The 17,721-nt window shown below is 26.7% G+C and overlaps 1 non-coding gene across 1 annotated transcript; it reads left to right on the top strand.

Annotated features, from left to right (window-relative positions):
* The first annotated feature begins 13,042 nt into the window (after positions 1-13,042).
* Positions 13,043-13,113, top strand: TRNAC-GCA. Its single transcript has one exon. It is a non-coding gene; the product is annotated as a tRNA-Cys (tRNA).
* The last annotated feature ends 4,608 nt before the right edge of the window (positions 13,114-17,721 follow it).

The raw sequence follows: 17,721 nt of genomic DNA, 5'->3' as shown, positions 1-17,721 counted from the left end.
ATGTTATTAAAAGATTTCAAAATAAAATTATTGTTTTAAAATATTTTATCTAAAATTATTATCAACTACTTAATTTGATTGAGTATTTATGATAAATATTTAAATAAATATTATAAATAGAGTTATATATAAATTAAATGTTTAATATTATTAAAATTTTAGATATAAAATTATTATTAGAAATATTTGTTTGAAAATATCATAAATTTTAACATTTATAAATAATATATACAAATTAAAAGTCTTATTAAAAAATCATTATTTTAAAATATTTTATCTCTTTATTTTATAATAAATTAATTAAGTAAAAATAAATAAATATAATTTATAAAATCTATTTTATCGGTTAGATTATATACTTAAACCAATTTTTTGTGAAATTGAAATTAGTATTTATTTTAAGAAAAAACTCATATAAGTATCTAAACTTATAGACTATTAAAATTTGATCATCTAACCTATGTAAGTAATTATGGTTATTTTTTTAAAATTAAATATTTATTAATTAAATATTATATCTTTTTTATTTTTTCTATTCTTTTATAATTAATTAATTAATTCATTTATCTATTTTTACTATTTTTTTCGTTTGTTATTTGATTTTTTTATTATTATTTTATTTCTTTTTATATAATAAAGATTATTTTTTTTTAATTAGTTGGTATCTTTTAAGTACTAATAGTGTATGAAATAATTTAATGTTTTGATACTCTAATATTTTAATATTTTACTTAAGTATTTTTATTAAATAATTACTTGTATAATCTTTTTCAAAAAAATTATTGTGGTGGAAACTATTTTTCACAAGTTGAACACAGATTATATATTTGTCATATTTACTCAAATTAAAGTAAAAATTATAGGAGAACAAATTAATATATTATTTTATAAACTAATTAATTAAATATTATAGTAAATATTAAACTACTTTATACAATCCAATATTGAAGTATTAGTCCCTAAAAAAAACTAAATAATTTTAAAATAATCTATGTTATATAGTAAAAAATAAATAGTAAAAAAAATTAAAAAAAATAATTAAATAACAAAAAAAAATAATAAAAGAAGATAAATAATTTAATTATTTAATAAAAAAAGAATTGACAAAAACATATAGTAAAAAGATAATAGATATTATTAATAAATAAAAAGAGAAAATAATATTAAATTAATAAATATTAAATTTTTTAAAAAACTTAACCAAGATTATTATTAGAGTCTAGATGAGTGAATCTTTAATAGTTTGTACGTTTAAATAAACTTTTATTAGTTAATTTAATAGTAATACGTCTAATTCAGTTAGTTGCACAATAATCCGTCTCTAGATGAACTTTTTTCCTTTATATTATTTATACTATCGGAGATACCTACTCTAACATATCTAGTTATGAACATCGTATCTTATCTCGTATATTAATATTATATTCAAATAATGTTTTCTTTTTCCGGATCTTGTTCAATACAAATAGGGGTGAATGATGTTCCTTGTTTGGAGAGAATATTGAAAAAATTTCAATAGATTAATTTTGGAAAAAGTTAAGTAAATATTTAATCAAACAGTTGGGGGTGCAAAGATAAAAATTAAAATAAAATTACTAATATCAAGGTTGTGCATTCAATTAAATATAAGATAAAATAAGTTTTAATACATAATTAAATTGACGTAAATAGACTAGAGTTATTGTTGGATGGAATCGATAAACTATACGAATGAGAAGATGAAAATTAGGGAAGATGATAAGGAATAACGCGGCTAAAGAATATGAAAGTTTTAAATATTGTTTAGGATAATTTTAATATGAGAAGAGAAATGATTAGGTGAGGGAATTTGGTGAGGGAATGACTTGTCATAATTTTATTCGCTAAAAAAATTAAATAATTTCTCTTTTTTTCTCTTTCCTCCCACTTTTACATTTTCTAACCAATGAATAAAGGTGATGCAAGTCATTCCCTCACCAAATTCTCTTTCTATCACTCCTCTTTTAATATATAGGTGAGTTATCTTTATGTATGAATCCGAAATGAGTTTTGAGACTGTTATCAAGTACATCTAATATCCTATTAAAATTAAGGTATGTATTATTTATTGGAGAGGGATAAAGAGAAGGAAGTCATTGGCTGAAAAATTAAAAAGTGAAAAAATAGAAAAAATATAAAAAAAAAAAAAATCAGACAATCAAATTATGCATATTTTTCCTTTTAAATTATCTACCCTATTATCTCTTATTTATTAGTCACACTTTTAGTACCGGATTAAAATTAAGGTATCTTTTATTTATTGGAGAGTGATAAGGAGAGAATGAAATGTTATAATGTCATTGACTAAAAAAAAAAAGTGTGAAAAAATAAAGCAATTTTAAAAAAAAAAATTCAGTCAATTATATTATGTCACGTTTCTCTCTTCTAAATTCTCCCTATTATATCTCTTATTTATTAGTCACACTTTTAGAATGAGTGGATATTTTTTTTTGTCCAAGATAATATTGCTGGTCAAAAGAACACATAATAGTTTAACAAAAAAAAGATTGGTTTAAAAAAATGTGAATTTTTAAGAATAGAAAGCTCATGATATGTTTGAAATCTATTATAATAACCATAAAAAAAATGATTTAAAAAATTGTGAATTTTTAAGAATAGAAAGCTCATGATATGTTTGGAATCTATTAGGATAACCATCCAAGTTTTACGTATCATCGTCCATCTCATAGAACTCTTTCTGGTCCTACCCACATTTCAAACAAATTTTCCCAAATTACTCACCTTTTCATTCTCATTTCCAAACTACCCACAATCCCTCTCTACAATGTTAATTAACTCATTAATTAACTCACTATCTTTTAACCCACTAATTAACTCTGTCTCTCTAAACTCATTAATTAATCCTTCTCTTTCTCAACTATTAATTAATATCCACACTTTTAAACTATTAATTAATTCATTCTATCTTAATCAAATAATTAAAATATATTATATAAATATTAAAATAAAATAACACATATTTTTATTTTTATTTAAATCTATAAATATAATATATATAATATAATTCAAATTAAATATACTAAATTAAATAATTTAAATAACTATTATAAATTAAAATAAAATAAAATACATTACATAAACGGGAACTTGAAATAAAATATATTACATAAACATTAAAATAAAATACATTACATCACACCAAAATACATAACATAAACATTACAATAAAATAAAATACATAATAAATATTAATCACGTTCAATATACAATAAAATGCATATTTTATCTTTATAATTCAATTTTTTTTTTACTATAATGACTTTTTATCTAACTTTTAAGTTAACTTTTAAGTTAGTGATTTGTCAATTCAATATTGTATTTATAGTGATTTGTTAATTATACTCTTGATATAATTAATATAAACTTCTAAGTTGATTTTTCAATTTAATTTTTAAATTTTATATTTGCAGTGAATTGTCAATCCAACTTTTATTAATCTTATATTTATTATGTATTTTATTTTATTATAATATTTATGTTATGTATTTTGTTGTGTATTTTATTTTAATATTTATGTAATATATTTTATTTCAAGTTTCCGTTTATGTTTATGTAATGTATTCTATTTTTTTTAATTTATTAGTTATTTAAATTATTTTGATTTAGTGTATTTAATTTGAACTATATATATTTATTTATAGTTTAGTTATTTTTTTTTAGTAGTTATTAATTTGAAATATATATATTATATTTATAAATTTAAATAAAAATAAAACATATGTGTTATTTTATTTTAATATGTATATAATGTATTTTAATTCATTGATTGATATAGAATGAATTAATTAATAGTTTAAAAGTGAAGATATTAATTAATAATTGAGAGAAAAATGGTTAATTAATGAGTTTAGAGAGAGAAATAGGGAGTTAATTAGTTGGTTAAGAAAGAGTGAGTTAATTAATATTGTAGAGAGGGAATGTACGTAATTTGGGAATGAAAATGAAAATGTGGGTAATTTAAAAAAATTTGTTTGAAATATAGGTAAAACCGAAAAGGATTCTCATCTCATAGGTAAATGCTACTGCCAGTCTGCCATATACCACTGCAATAATGGAAGAGTAAAGCTTTATCCAAGAGCAGAATTGACAGTTGATGGTGGATCATTTTTCAACGTCGGATATTGCATTAATATTCTCATGGTACTGGCCCGTTACCTTAATCCTTAATCGATAATTTAAAAAAAAAATTGTGATTTTAGAATCAATTTAGATTCTGATTTATTAGTGTGATTAAATTGTTAAAAATTATATTTAATAAATAAAATTATTTAAGTGTACTTACTGTGCATGCATGACAAATGGTGGTTGTTATTTCCCAGTCATTTCCTAAGACAGAAAAAGGCAGCCATTATTAGCCCGACATACCAACACTTACGTTATTCATTCTGCAGTTCTCCTTATTCATTCTTTTCCACTCTGCCCAATTCTGATACGATCATCCTTAAAAGACAAATAAATAAATTAAATAAAGGGATACAGGAACAACAAGCTCCAATTTCAATATATTCGATCAGCTGGAACCTTCCTAAAGTAATTAGTCATCCCAAATTCATTTGTAAGAGTTAACTATACTAATTAATATAAAGATTTTAGGTTCGATTTTCATATAAAACGTATTAAGTTTATATATACGTATATTATTTAAAAAATAATCTGAATTAAGCATTGCTAAACTAAGATAATCTGGTTTTTGTTATCTAAGAGTGATTCGCTGGAAGACAGAATTGTCAGAGAGGAACTTTCTGATCACTCTTTCTTTCTCTCTGGTTCTTTGTGACCAACTCATAACCAGCTAGCTAGGCCCTAGCTAGACAAACTTACAACAGTATCTCATGTAATATTAAAATAATAAATATCAATAATATTATTGTTATTATCACTATGGCCCATTTGGGACCGATTTGCATGCCTTTATTCAGTTTTTATTTTTATAAAAAAAATTATAATATTTTATGTTTTTATAATCTTAGTGATATAAATAATCCAATTCAAACCTTAAAAAAAAATCATTTATACTTTTTAAAGTTTTTTTGAATTGTATTATATATATATAGCTAGGTTGCATGATCTTAATTAGGAGCCCTTATCTATTAACCCTAGAATCATAAATAACCCCAAACCAAACCCTAATTTTGTCCTATTTAAACATGGAAAATATCATATTTTTACAAATTTGTCAAATTTATTATATGAATTAAGAATATTGTATGCAAAACTTTGTCCCTTATTTTTAGTTTATAAATAAATAAATGATTGAATTGGATTAAATTAGATTAGATTAGTGAATGTATAAATATATAAAATAATAATAAATTTCTTAAACATTATATAAATAATATAATACTTTGGAAACGTCTGTTGGTCTGAGCATGGAGTTAAAATTGGGTTTGTTCAGAAATAGAAAAAAAAGTTCTATTCAAAAATGGAGAAATAATTTGTGTATTTCTGGTTATATTTTCCATAATCGAATTTATTGAATAGAAAAGGAATGAAAGTGACTAAGTAATGACTAATTATTGCCCTAACCAGGGACGAAACTAGGATTTCGAACTGGGGTGGGCTTGAAAAAAGTTTATGGTAGGCTTAAAATAATAAAGAGAAAATTTGAAAAAAACAAGTATATAAAAGTAAGTTTTACCATTTTTTTAAGAAATTAAAGGTAATGTCGTATTTCTACCGTAAATATAAAAAAAAAAAAAAAAAAATCTTTTTATTTTCGAGGCCCCTACATAGATTCGTCCCTGGCCCTAACTAATCGAACGACCCAGTTACATCATAATTAGAGCTTGCTTCCATGGCTTTCGTAACGACGCATTCTCATTCCCGGGTGCAATTTTGGTTTGGTATTTGGTATTAACATCTAAAATTGATTTTTAATTTATAAATTTTATTTTTAATTTATAAATTTGGTTAATATGTATATTAATTATATTATTTATATTTTTTTTATTATTTATTATATAGTAAAATTAAAAATTAAATATATCTCAAACTAATTAAAATAAAATAAAAAGCTATAAATTATTTTTTTATAATTCATTATAATTAAAATTCATAACAATTTTTTGAAATAAATTGGCCCTATTTAGAAACAAATTGGAGTGAAACGAATAAATATTATTAAATTTGTTTATATATTTATTTAATTAAAGTATATTTTAGAACATTATTTTATTTAAATCAATACACAAATATCGTAAAAAATATTATACACAGATAAGTTATCGCAAAAAAATATTGTTTTTAAAGAATATATATATATATATATATATATATATATATATATATATATTATATATATATATAAATATATTATTATTAGTAGACGTTTTATTGTCATTTTTAAGAGAGGGTGTATTGTATAGTTAAACTCAATTTTTATATGAAACTAAATAACTTAGTTATATAATTTTGTTTAATAAAATTATTATCAAAATTTAATTATAATTATTTTTTATTTTAGATAAAATAAGGTATTTATGTACTAAACAAATATTTAATAAAAAGAATAATAGTAAGAATAATGCATTATTATAAATTAAATGTCAAGGACAATTTTTAACCGCATATAAATTTATGATTTTTATATTTTATTAATATATATGATATTAAATAATCAATATTTATATCTAAAATATATTATTTTAAAAAAAATAAATATGATGAATTTTTTTATTGAATTGCATATTGAATAACATTATAATAGTTAGAATATGATTAAACTATTATTTTTATATTATAAATAAAAAGTATTTTAATAATTAAATAAAAATAAACTTAAAATTAAATAAACACATAAAACTAAAATAAAAACCTCAATAAAAAAAACACTAAAATTAATTACATTTCAGGAGAGAGAATGAAGGTGGAGCTGCGCATCAAGACCAGGTTGGATTAGGATTTTTAAAAAACATAGAGAGAGAAAATAATGATTAGTGATAATTTTGAGAAAATAATAATTATTTTGGTAAAAAAAACTTAAAGGGTATTGATATATATAAATAAAATAATAATTAATTTAAAATAGAAAGTATTTTGGTTAATGAAATTAGTGATGTAATTGTTAAGAAGTGATTGATTGAAAAATTGATTTGGGTTGAGTTTTTTGAAAAACCCAATGAGAACAAGCCCCAAAACTGTGTTTCAAAACCAAATCATGGTTGAATGTGAAACCGGGTCGATTCCAAATTTGTCCAAATATAAAATAAAATAAAATAATCTATTAAGGATGATAATTTGAATTCATATATGGTAATTGAATCGATCTGTTTAGTGCGATTTTTTCTAAAACAGAACGGATGGCAGGAATGATATTTGTCTCCGTACCAAACTGTTTCATTGTCATTCCTGATCATTGTGTGAAGTCTCGGACACAAATAAAACTCCTAGCCATAATTAAAAATTAAAACTCATATAATAATAATAATAATATAATACATTAAGCCGTGTCTGTGTTCTGATTGGGTTATTTAAATAACAAAAATCACTATCAACTTATTCATTCTTTCATTCATAAAATCAATTCATTAATTAAAATACTGAAATACTATTTATTTTTATTTTTTATTTTATTATATATTTAATACCCTTAAATGTTTTTAATATTTACCTCTCCTTAAAATTATCACCATCATCTATTTGAGCCGCAATCTGTCTTTATCTTTGTCTTTCAAGTTTCAATTAATTAATATTAAGCTATATAGTTATTTGACCAGTTTTGGAACTACCAACCATGGCCCATGGTCCATGGCATATATCTACTCTATGAAAAAAGGCATCATAATATTTATGGGCCATCTATTTTATTTGACTAGAGAACATCGGAGGACAAAAACTATATTTTGGGTACCATTAAAATACATGGCTAGGTTGTTTTTTTATATTAAAATATACATGGTTGGTTAGTTAATTATTTTTAGTATTTTATATGTATTTTTGTCTTTGGTTATTGTTTTGAATTTTAAATTAATTGTATTATTTGGTTGGTTGTTTTTTGCTTTGTAGGTTTATTCTACACAAGTCAAAGCATAATTTGAATATGTTTTAAAGACTATGAAAATAGATGTAAACTTGGTAGATTTGTTTTACTTGGTGTATTTGAGGTGCAAACATGAATTGTGAGTTTTCTTTTAATAATGAATCATTTTGTATAAATATAAAAAATAAATTAAAACATTATAATAATGAAAAGTGTGAATGTGATTGGAGTTTGACTTAGTTTTTTGTTTATCGATTCCGTTGCACCACTATCTCACACAAAGGAGTCAACTCTCTCACTAGTATCTAACACCACAAAAGAGCTCTACCTCCCACCAAGAGAGTAATATCTATTTATATTAGGTTAAGTCCAGTAAGTGGTTACTAGAGATTGTGCCACAATATTGGGTCAACTAATACCCAACAATCTCCACATTTGTCCAAAGTAATGCAAAACAGAATCACTAAATCACAAGACACATCATCGCCAATTTATTACCACCGAGGCAACAAAGAGAATATCCAAGGTAAACTTGTGTCACAAAGACCAGGACAAGAGAACAAAGTATGTGAAAATCACAAAGATTAAACACAAGAGTACAAAGAATGCGAAAAATCACAACGATCAAACGTAAGAGCACAAAGCACGCGAAAAATCACAAACATTAAACGCAAGAGCATAAAACACACAAAAAATCATAAAGATCAAACGCAAGAGCACAAAGCACGCAAAAAATCACAAAGATCTAACGCAAGAGCACAAAGCATGCAAAAATCACAAAAATTGAAGGCAAGATCACAAAGCATGACATGTCCACAAAGGACGAACCTCAAAGAGTTTTCCCTAAGTCAAAGTTTAAAATCCGTTGACATGAAATAAATTTTTCAGCAAGTAAACACTTAGTACCCAATATCAATATCAGTAGGATTAAATTCCGAAGAAATTTTCTCTAACTTAAAAATGCTCTTTTCAATAATATCCGGAATGTAATGAAACCTAACATCAATGTGCTTAGTTCTGTCATAAAAAATAGTATTTTTACACAGTTGAATAGTAGATTGACTATTAGAAAACACAACCACATTTTTGTCAAGAAAACCAATTTCAGACAAAACAACCCTAAGTAAATTGTTTCCTTAAAAGCTTCAGTGGCAGCTACATACTCAGATTCTGTAGTAGATAAAGTAACAATGGGTTGAAGTTGAGACTTCCAACTTATGCAAGAGCCACACAAAGTAAACACATAGGAAGTAGTAGACTTTCTATTATCCTTATCATTAGTATAATTTGAATCCACATAACCAACCATCTTAGTACTTACAAAACACTTAGAGAAAGTCAAGCCAACGTTAATGGTGGTTTTCAGATATCTCAAAAGTCATTTTAAAGCATTCCAATGAGGCATATCAGGGTTAGACATAAATCTACTCAAGCAACTAATTGCATATGCTATATCAGGCTTAGTGCTAATCATGAGATACATAACAGATCCTATAGCATTGGAATAAGGCACATTCTTCATTTCAGTTATTTCAGTTTCAGTCTTAAGGGACTGATCCTTATTTAACACAAAGTGGGAAGCAAGAGACACATTCACAAATTTAGCATCAGACATAGAAAATTTACTCAAAATTTTAGCAACATATGCACTTTGACTTAGCACAAGAGAAAATTGTGTTCTATCTCTAATGATATTTATCCCCAAAATCTTTTTAGCATCACTTAAGTCTTTCTTGTCAAAATTTTCACAAAGCAATTTTTGCACATGCATAACAGACTTCAGACATGGGCTAACAATCAACATGTCATCCACATACAACAAAAAAATACAAGCAGAGTCTATATTCTTGAAATAAAGGCAATGATCGGAAAAACTTCTTTTAAACATCAAAGATTGCATGCACTTATTGAACTTAATATTTCATTGTCTAGGAGATTGTTTTAAACCATACAATGTTTTTTTAACAAACAAACATGATCAGGAAACTTGGGGTCAACAAATCCCTCTAGTTTATGCATATAAATATTCTTATCAAGTTCACAATATAAGAAAGCAGTAGTAACATCCATTTACTTCAATTCTCAATCAAAGTGAACAACTAAAGCAAGCATAATTCTAACAGTAGTGAATTTTACAACATGAGTGAAAATTTCAGCATAATCTATTCCCTCATTTTGAGTAAATCCCTTGGCTACTTACCTAGCCTTGAATCTAACTTTTTTAGACTTTTGCTTCACCTTATACAATCACTTGTAATCCACTAAGGAGAAATTATGAGGTTTAGGAACAAGTTTCCAAGTATTATTGATTCTCAGGGAATTCATCTCATTATTCATAGCAACAATCCATTCAGTAGAAAACTTAGACCTCAAAGCTTCTTTGTTAGATCTAGGCTCATTACAGTCTAGGAACTCAAACATGTTAAAAGCAAATTCAGACATATTGCAAACATTTAAATTGTCATCCCTAACTCTAACAGGTATTCTAACATTTCTTCTACTTATATCCCTAGAAAGTTGATAGTCATGCAAATCATCAGACAAATCATGTGAATTAGACAACACATTTGAATCATTCAAATCATCAAAAAATAATGTGAATCACACAAAACATTTTAATCATACAAATCATCAAAATCATACACATTAACATGCTCCACCTCATTGAGAACATTCACATCATGTTCAACAGGTTGATAAAAAAACTACAAGAACAGGCTCCACCTTATTAGGAGCATCATTAACAAGAATGGGGGCATAGGCAATTAAGAAAAATCATTCTCATTAAAGACAACATCTCTACTTATCACAATTCTAATCCCATGTTCACTCCTATCCCAAAGCCTATAACCTTTTATCCTTTCAGGATAACCTAAAAACACACATTTCTTGGACCTAGGCTCCAACTTGTCAACCTTCTGATGCACATAGCCAATACAGCCAAAAACTTTCAAGTTGCTCAAATCAAGAGGCTTACCTGAAAATACAGATTCAGGACATTTCCCTCCTAAGAGAACACTAGGGGACCTATTTATTAAATAAGCAGAAGTGTGCAAAGCATCCCCAAAACTTCTTAGACAACTTAGATGACGCTAACATAGCTCTCTCCCTCTCTAGAAGTGTCATCATATTCATCCTCTCAATAACACCATTCTACTGTGGTGTGTACGGCATAGACCTATGTCTTTTAATACCCCAGGTAACACATAAATCATTTATCTATTTATTACAAAACTCAATACCATTATCTATCATAAGAGTTTTGATTCTCTTACCTGTTTGATTCTCTCAAAATCTCCTTAAACTTTTCAAAAACATCAGACTTATGTTTCAAAAGTAACACCCAAACTTTCCTAAAATAATCATCAATGATGGACATAAAATATTAATTCCCCCATGTGTAGCAACACTAGAGGGACCCCACACATCAGCATGCAAATATTTAAGGATATCAGTACACTTAGACAAGTTTGGGTAGGAGGAGATGAGAGAACTCACATTATGTTGTGTTTTCCTAGCACACATGATTCATAGAAGGGGATGGAGGACAATTTATCACTACCAAAGTGGTCACCTTTATGCAAAATATTTAGACCTTTATTACTAATGTGACCTAATCTATTATGCCAAGAACAGATTTATCACCAATCACAGAGTTCACAAAGTCACAAGTAGTCTCAGCATGACACGCATACAAATTGTTCATCTTTTTAGCAATAAAGAACAAGACACTCACGCAAAATTCTCATAACACCTTTCCCCCACTTTCCCTCCAAACCATCATTCTTAAGAGATGCACAAGACATCAAACTATAATGCAAATCAGGAACATGCCTCACATTCTTCAAAGTAAACACAGAACCATAAAAGAACCTTAGGCATACATCATCTAATTCTAACACATTGCAATTTTTCGAATTTGCCATAGACACAAAACCATGTTCAATATCTTTATAGTTAGAAAACAAATTTCTAAATGGAGTCACGTGGAAAGTACAACCAGAGTTAACTAGCCAATCGGATTCGCACAAATAATCAGATAACATAGAGTTCAGACTTGCATAATCACATAGATTATTAATCATAAAAATATTACCCATATTGCCCTCACAAACAACCACATTAGCATTTTCAACATTTTGATTTCTCTTAGGCTTAGGACAGTCCTTGATAAAATGACCAAATTCATGACAATTATAACACTTTTTCGCACTAAACCTAGACTTAGATCTACTTTTACTAGCAGGATGAGATTTCTTACCAGAACTCTCATTAATGACATTCTTTTGGGCACTCGACCTACCCTGAGATCTACCCCTCACATGCATGACATCCCCACCACTATTTACCCCCTCAGAGTGTCTTAAATCTATCTCCTTACTCCTAAGACTATTGACAACAATATCAATAGTGACACTATCTCTATCATACTTAATGACAGACTTCACATCATTAAAAGAATCGGGAATAACATTCAACAAAGACAATGGGGCATACTCATCAATGTTCTTATCACCACACAACTTAATATTAGAAATAAGTTTAGTGAAAATATCTAGATTATCTTCAATGTCCTTGGACATATCCAATCTAAATTTGAAAAACTTTTCAAGTAAGAACATTTTATTAGATAGAGAAGTTTCGGTATAAAGTTCAGACAATTTATCCCACAAAGTTTTTGCACACTCTAAATTACCAATTTTTTCATCACATAATGAGATAAGTTCAAGTATATAGAGGTAGTAGGGGTGTTCAATATTTGGTCTGAACCGAATATCCGACCGAATTCAAATTCACCGAATTCGAATTTCATTTTCGGTTTTGAATCGAATTTCAAACCAATTCAAATTCAAATACGGTTTTCGAATTGGTTTTTGAGTTTGGGTTTCAACTCGAAAATCAAACCGAAAACCGAATTCCTTTTTTATATTATTTATTCTTCCAAACTTAGCTTAAGAAAAAGTTCAAAATAATCAAATTAGAATATTTTGAACTCAAGATTTAATAATAAAAAAGGTAATAAAAGCACCAGTGATCTAGTGGTAGAATATTACCCTGCAACGGTATAGACTCGGGTTCAATTCCCGACTGGTGCAATTTTATTTTGAGTTATGCTAGTTTAAAAAAATAAAAATCGAATTCGGTTTGAATTCGAATTATTCAAAATTCGAACCGAATATCGAATTTAGTTCGGTTTAATTAAAATTTATTCGAATTCGGTTCGGTTTGAATTGGCTAAAAAAATAAAAATTCGAATAAACCGAACCGAGAAACTTGAATAACCCGAAACTGAACCGATGAACACCCCTATATAAAGGCACAAGCATTTTCATCCATTTCACTTTTATTCTCAATTGTATCAGTAACAGCATAAACCTAACTAACAGTTTTAAAACATTTTTTTCTGAATTAAAACACATTTCATTTTTTGTTTCCAAATGCTGAAATCAATTTTTTCGTCAAACGGAACCATACCATATTGATTAACATCAGACATGATATCAAACAAATTAAAGCAATCAACAATCAATATGGAAGAATTAATAGGAGGGTTCAAGCTATGATACCTCGAAACTCAAATAAAGTTTTGACTTATCCACCCCACTCGGGGATTTGCTGCTTCGTCTTCTCAAAAGCGGCATGGCGGCGGCTTTGATTCTCAGCGGTCACGACAAACACGACACCGACAACGGTTGAACATGACAACAACGACTACTTCTCCAGAGGCGGCGGCGGCTTTCTTCTTCCTCCAGTAGCAGCAAAAACAGAAAATAAAAGCAGCAGGATGAAATAAGAAACAGAAGACAGAGAAACTCAGAGAGATAGATTTTCGTCAGAGCAAACGATCAGATCAGGGAAGTCGATGAGATCGGAGAAGGTTTCAATCGACAAACGACCTCTCACTCTCTAAACAGGATGGGTTTGGTTCCTTTCACAGAGAGTCTCCCACTAAAATCCAATGATGAAATCAGCCAACAAAAAAGAAAGGAAAGAAAAACAAAAAAGTGGTGCCCAAGAAAAAAATTTTGCGTTTATTGGTGAAGATAACTCATATCTTTCAACTCAATCTCAAACTCCAATTAAAAACCCTAAACCCTAGCTCTGATACCACTGTTGGGTGTGAATGTGATTGGAGTTTATCTCAGTCCTCTTGTTTATCGATTATGTTGCACCACTATCTCATACAAAGGAGCAACTCTCTCACTAGCATTCAACACCACAAATGAGCTTAAACATTTACCTCCCACCAAGAGTAGTATCTATTTATATTATTAGGTCAAGTCCAATAATTACTAGAGATTGGGTCACAATGTTGGGTCAACCAATACCCAACAAAAATGTTTAAAGAATGACTGTTTTCACACTAACAACGACAAGTAACAAACCTCGTAAAAGCTCATAATAGCATTACTACAATGGTTAATATGAGCCTGACTGGTTACAATTCTCATAGATAATGCTTATTTTCACATTTCCAACAAGCTTTTACCGATGGGTGCAACATGGGTCAACGGACATTTTATTATTGGAAAAGTACTATACCAACTCTGTAAGTGGCCTTTTCTAACAGTAATTACAATTGTACTATTTAATTGAAAATTTATACATTCTATCATATTTGACCTAAATTATAATCAAAGACAAAAAATCAAAATAGAAATTTAATTTCTAAAATTTAAAATATTTGTAAAAGAAACAATATAAATATATGTTATTCGAGTTTGAGACACATTGATTTAAAAAGGCAAATGTGGTCCGATTAACGATTAACGTTGAGAGGTTTAAGAATGAAAACACTTATTTTAATTTAATTTGTAATTTATGAAGTCTTTAACGATTATGTTATATATTATATTGTAAATGTCCAATGTAAAGATTCAAATGGTGCTCTAAGAGCTATAAGTCTCCGTTATTATTATACTTTTACTTTATTTAAATGATGAAACAAACTTTCATTGATCCAATTGTTAAATGATAAAAAAGAATATGTGAAACCATGGAATGCAGATTATTTAGTTGAAGTCATTACATAAGTGAAAAGATCAAAATGTGACCAAAATAAAAAATCATTAATTGCAAACAGTTCATAGAGAACTTATATGGAGAGATCTGTTATCCCTAAGGATGTCTCAAAGACTGGAACATCCTTTAAAATTAGTATATTTTAAATTTTTTATGAAGTCTACATTTATTTTTTATATTTTTATGTAAAAAATACACTAATTTTGAAGAAGGACTCAATTTTGAAATATTCTTGAATCAACCGATCCACTCCCCATATATATATATAATATATATATAATATATATATATATATATATATATATATATATATATATATTATACTATCTCTTGTCTAAGTTTTAGTTTTAGAGATATGATTGGTTTTGAATGACACTATATTATCTCCCCTGAACAGTTTTGTATGAATTTATATTATTTTTATTCTAAACAAAATTCAAACAAAAAGATGTTTTCTAAACAATCCAAAATTTCAAATCAACTTTAAACAAATTAAAACATATTTAAATCAATTGTCAAGTCAAAATATTCAATATCCAAGGATTTGACTGTTGATCAAAAGTTGGATATTGAAAAGATAAATTTTTTTTTAAGGGAAATAAAAGGTATTTTTATATTTTGTTTGATTTTAAGGTTGTAAATTAGCTTATATGATTGGACCAAGGCTTTAAATTTTCTTGGTTGCAATTAGCTGGAATTAATGGTTAAGTTGTTTATTATATGCTCATATTTTTATTAAAATCATTTAAAGTGATAATTGCATTAATGCAAAGTTACAAACTTCAACATTTAAAGAGAAGAATTATAAACCTCATAAATAAATATGTTATTTGTAACCATACAATGAGATGACGACACAAATAACAAAGTAAGTTGAAAGAGTTCAATCCAACTTCAATTACTTGTGTTCTTTCATATTAAGCCAACTGAGCATTATACAATATGAGCAATGTCCTAAATTCACTACTCAATTATGAAAAACAAATCTATGAAGTGATTGTGGGTGGCAGGGATGAGCATATCTTGAGTGACCCAAACTACAATCTAACCCAAATTCAAAATATTATTTAGGTAAGTTAATTTGGGTTGAGTTAAGTTTGAATTGGGTTAGAGTTACCTAAATTACCCAAATTAAATAAATGTAAATATTTTCTATTTAATTAGTCTACAGAATTCAAGTTTTTCTTACTCACTATATTGTTATTTGACCTTCTCATTACTTAACAAAGGAAAACAATCGATGAAACTTTCACTCAAGTGGGATAAAAACTTAATTTTTGTAAAACTTATTAATAATATATTTATTATACTGTTCAGAAAAACATATAATAATTATTAAAACATATATACCATCAATAACACATCTCTTTTAATATCTAGTTTGATTTTTAAAAAATAATAAAATTTACCATAATCAAGATCTTATTTATTCATTCCACTATTATTTAATCGATTAATTTATTAATTAAAATATCAAACGAATAAAAAATTGTATTAAACATTTCATAAACAGATTAAAAAAACCAAAACATGATAAATGTGTCAAAAGTGTGTTAAACGAACCAAAACATATTAAACAGGTCAACAGCGTATTAAACGAATCAAAACAAATTAAATAATTGTTAAACGAGTCAAAACAAGACAAATATTAGTTAAACGGGATAAAAAGTGTTGATCAAGTCAAAAACATATTAAATGGAAAAAAAAATCAAATAATTGTTAAACGGTAAAAAAAAGTGTTAAATGGGACAAAAATATCTTAAACGAGTCAAAACATTATAAATGTGTAAAAAAATCAAAATTTTGTTTGAGTTACCCAAACCATACTCAACCCATATTAATAAATATGAGTTGAATAATGGGTTTGACTAAATTTAATTTGAGTTGATTATACAAGTTGGGTTGGGTTTGCTTATCCCTAATTGTGGGGATAAAAATGACATTAGACAAATCTCTTGTAATAAAATTGAATTGATACCACTTGATATAAACTTGATTAATAATAATAAAGAAAATATATAAATAACACAAAATATACGTGAAAACTCAAACGAATAAAATTATAGACAAAAGAGAAAGAATAATAACTTTAAAAAACACTCAACTGAGATCATATATTTCTAAAAATCGTGAAGAGTCAAAAACACATCTAGATTATCATAATTCTATTTGTCACCACCGTTACTAAGGAAACCAAGAACGCACGAGGGAAGATTAATCATGATTTTTTTTTGGTTATCCTAAAAGAGTCCCCCAAGAAGTTTACTTGCTTAACATACACTATATATTCAGATCCAGGAGATCAAAACTTCATTCAATTGATGGACACCTAAGAAGAATTAAGCATTTGAATCTTTTAGGTGCAAATACATTATGAAACATCCAGATAACATATTAAACTACTGATGAAGTAGTAATCAAGGGTCACAAAGAACAAATCTGAGGTCAATTCAAACATCCAAAGCTAGATGAAGTGAATTGTCATAAGAATAAGATCATAAATTCATGAAAATGACACAAGATGATATCAACAAAACCATCATGCTCTGAATCCCTCTTAAAGGCTAGACATTACCGAGCTGGATCTATGTCTGAGTTCGCAAATGAACTTATTAACATCAATCAAAATAGATTTGAGTTCAAATGAGATCAAATATAAGAGATAATAATCAAAAAACAAA

The sequence above is a fragment of the Impatiens glandulifera genome, chromosome 1, assembly GCF_907164915.1.
Source record: "Impatiens glandulifera chromosome 1, dImpGla2.1, whole genome shotgun sequence".
Classification (NCBI taxonomy): domain Eukaryota; kingdom Viridiplantae; phylum Streptophyta; class Magnoliopsida; order Ericales; family Balsaminaceae; genus Impatiens; species Impatiens glandulifera.
The sequence above is the reverse complement of the archived record's forward strand: the minus strand, read 5'-3'. Positions and strand labels throughout refer to the sequence as shown.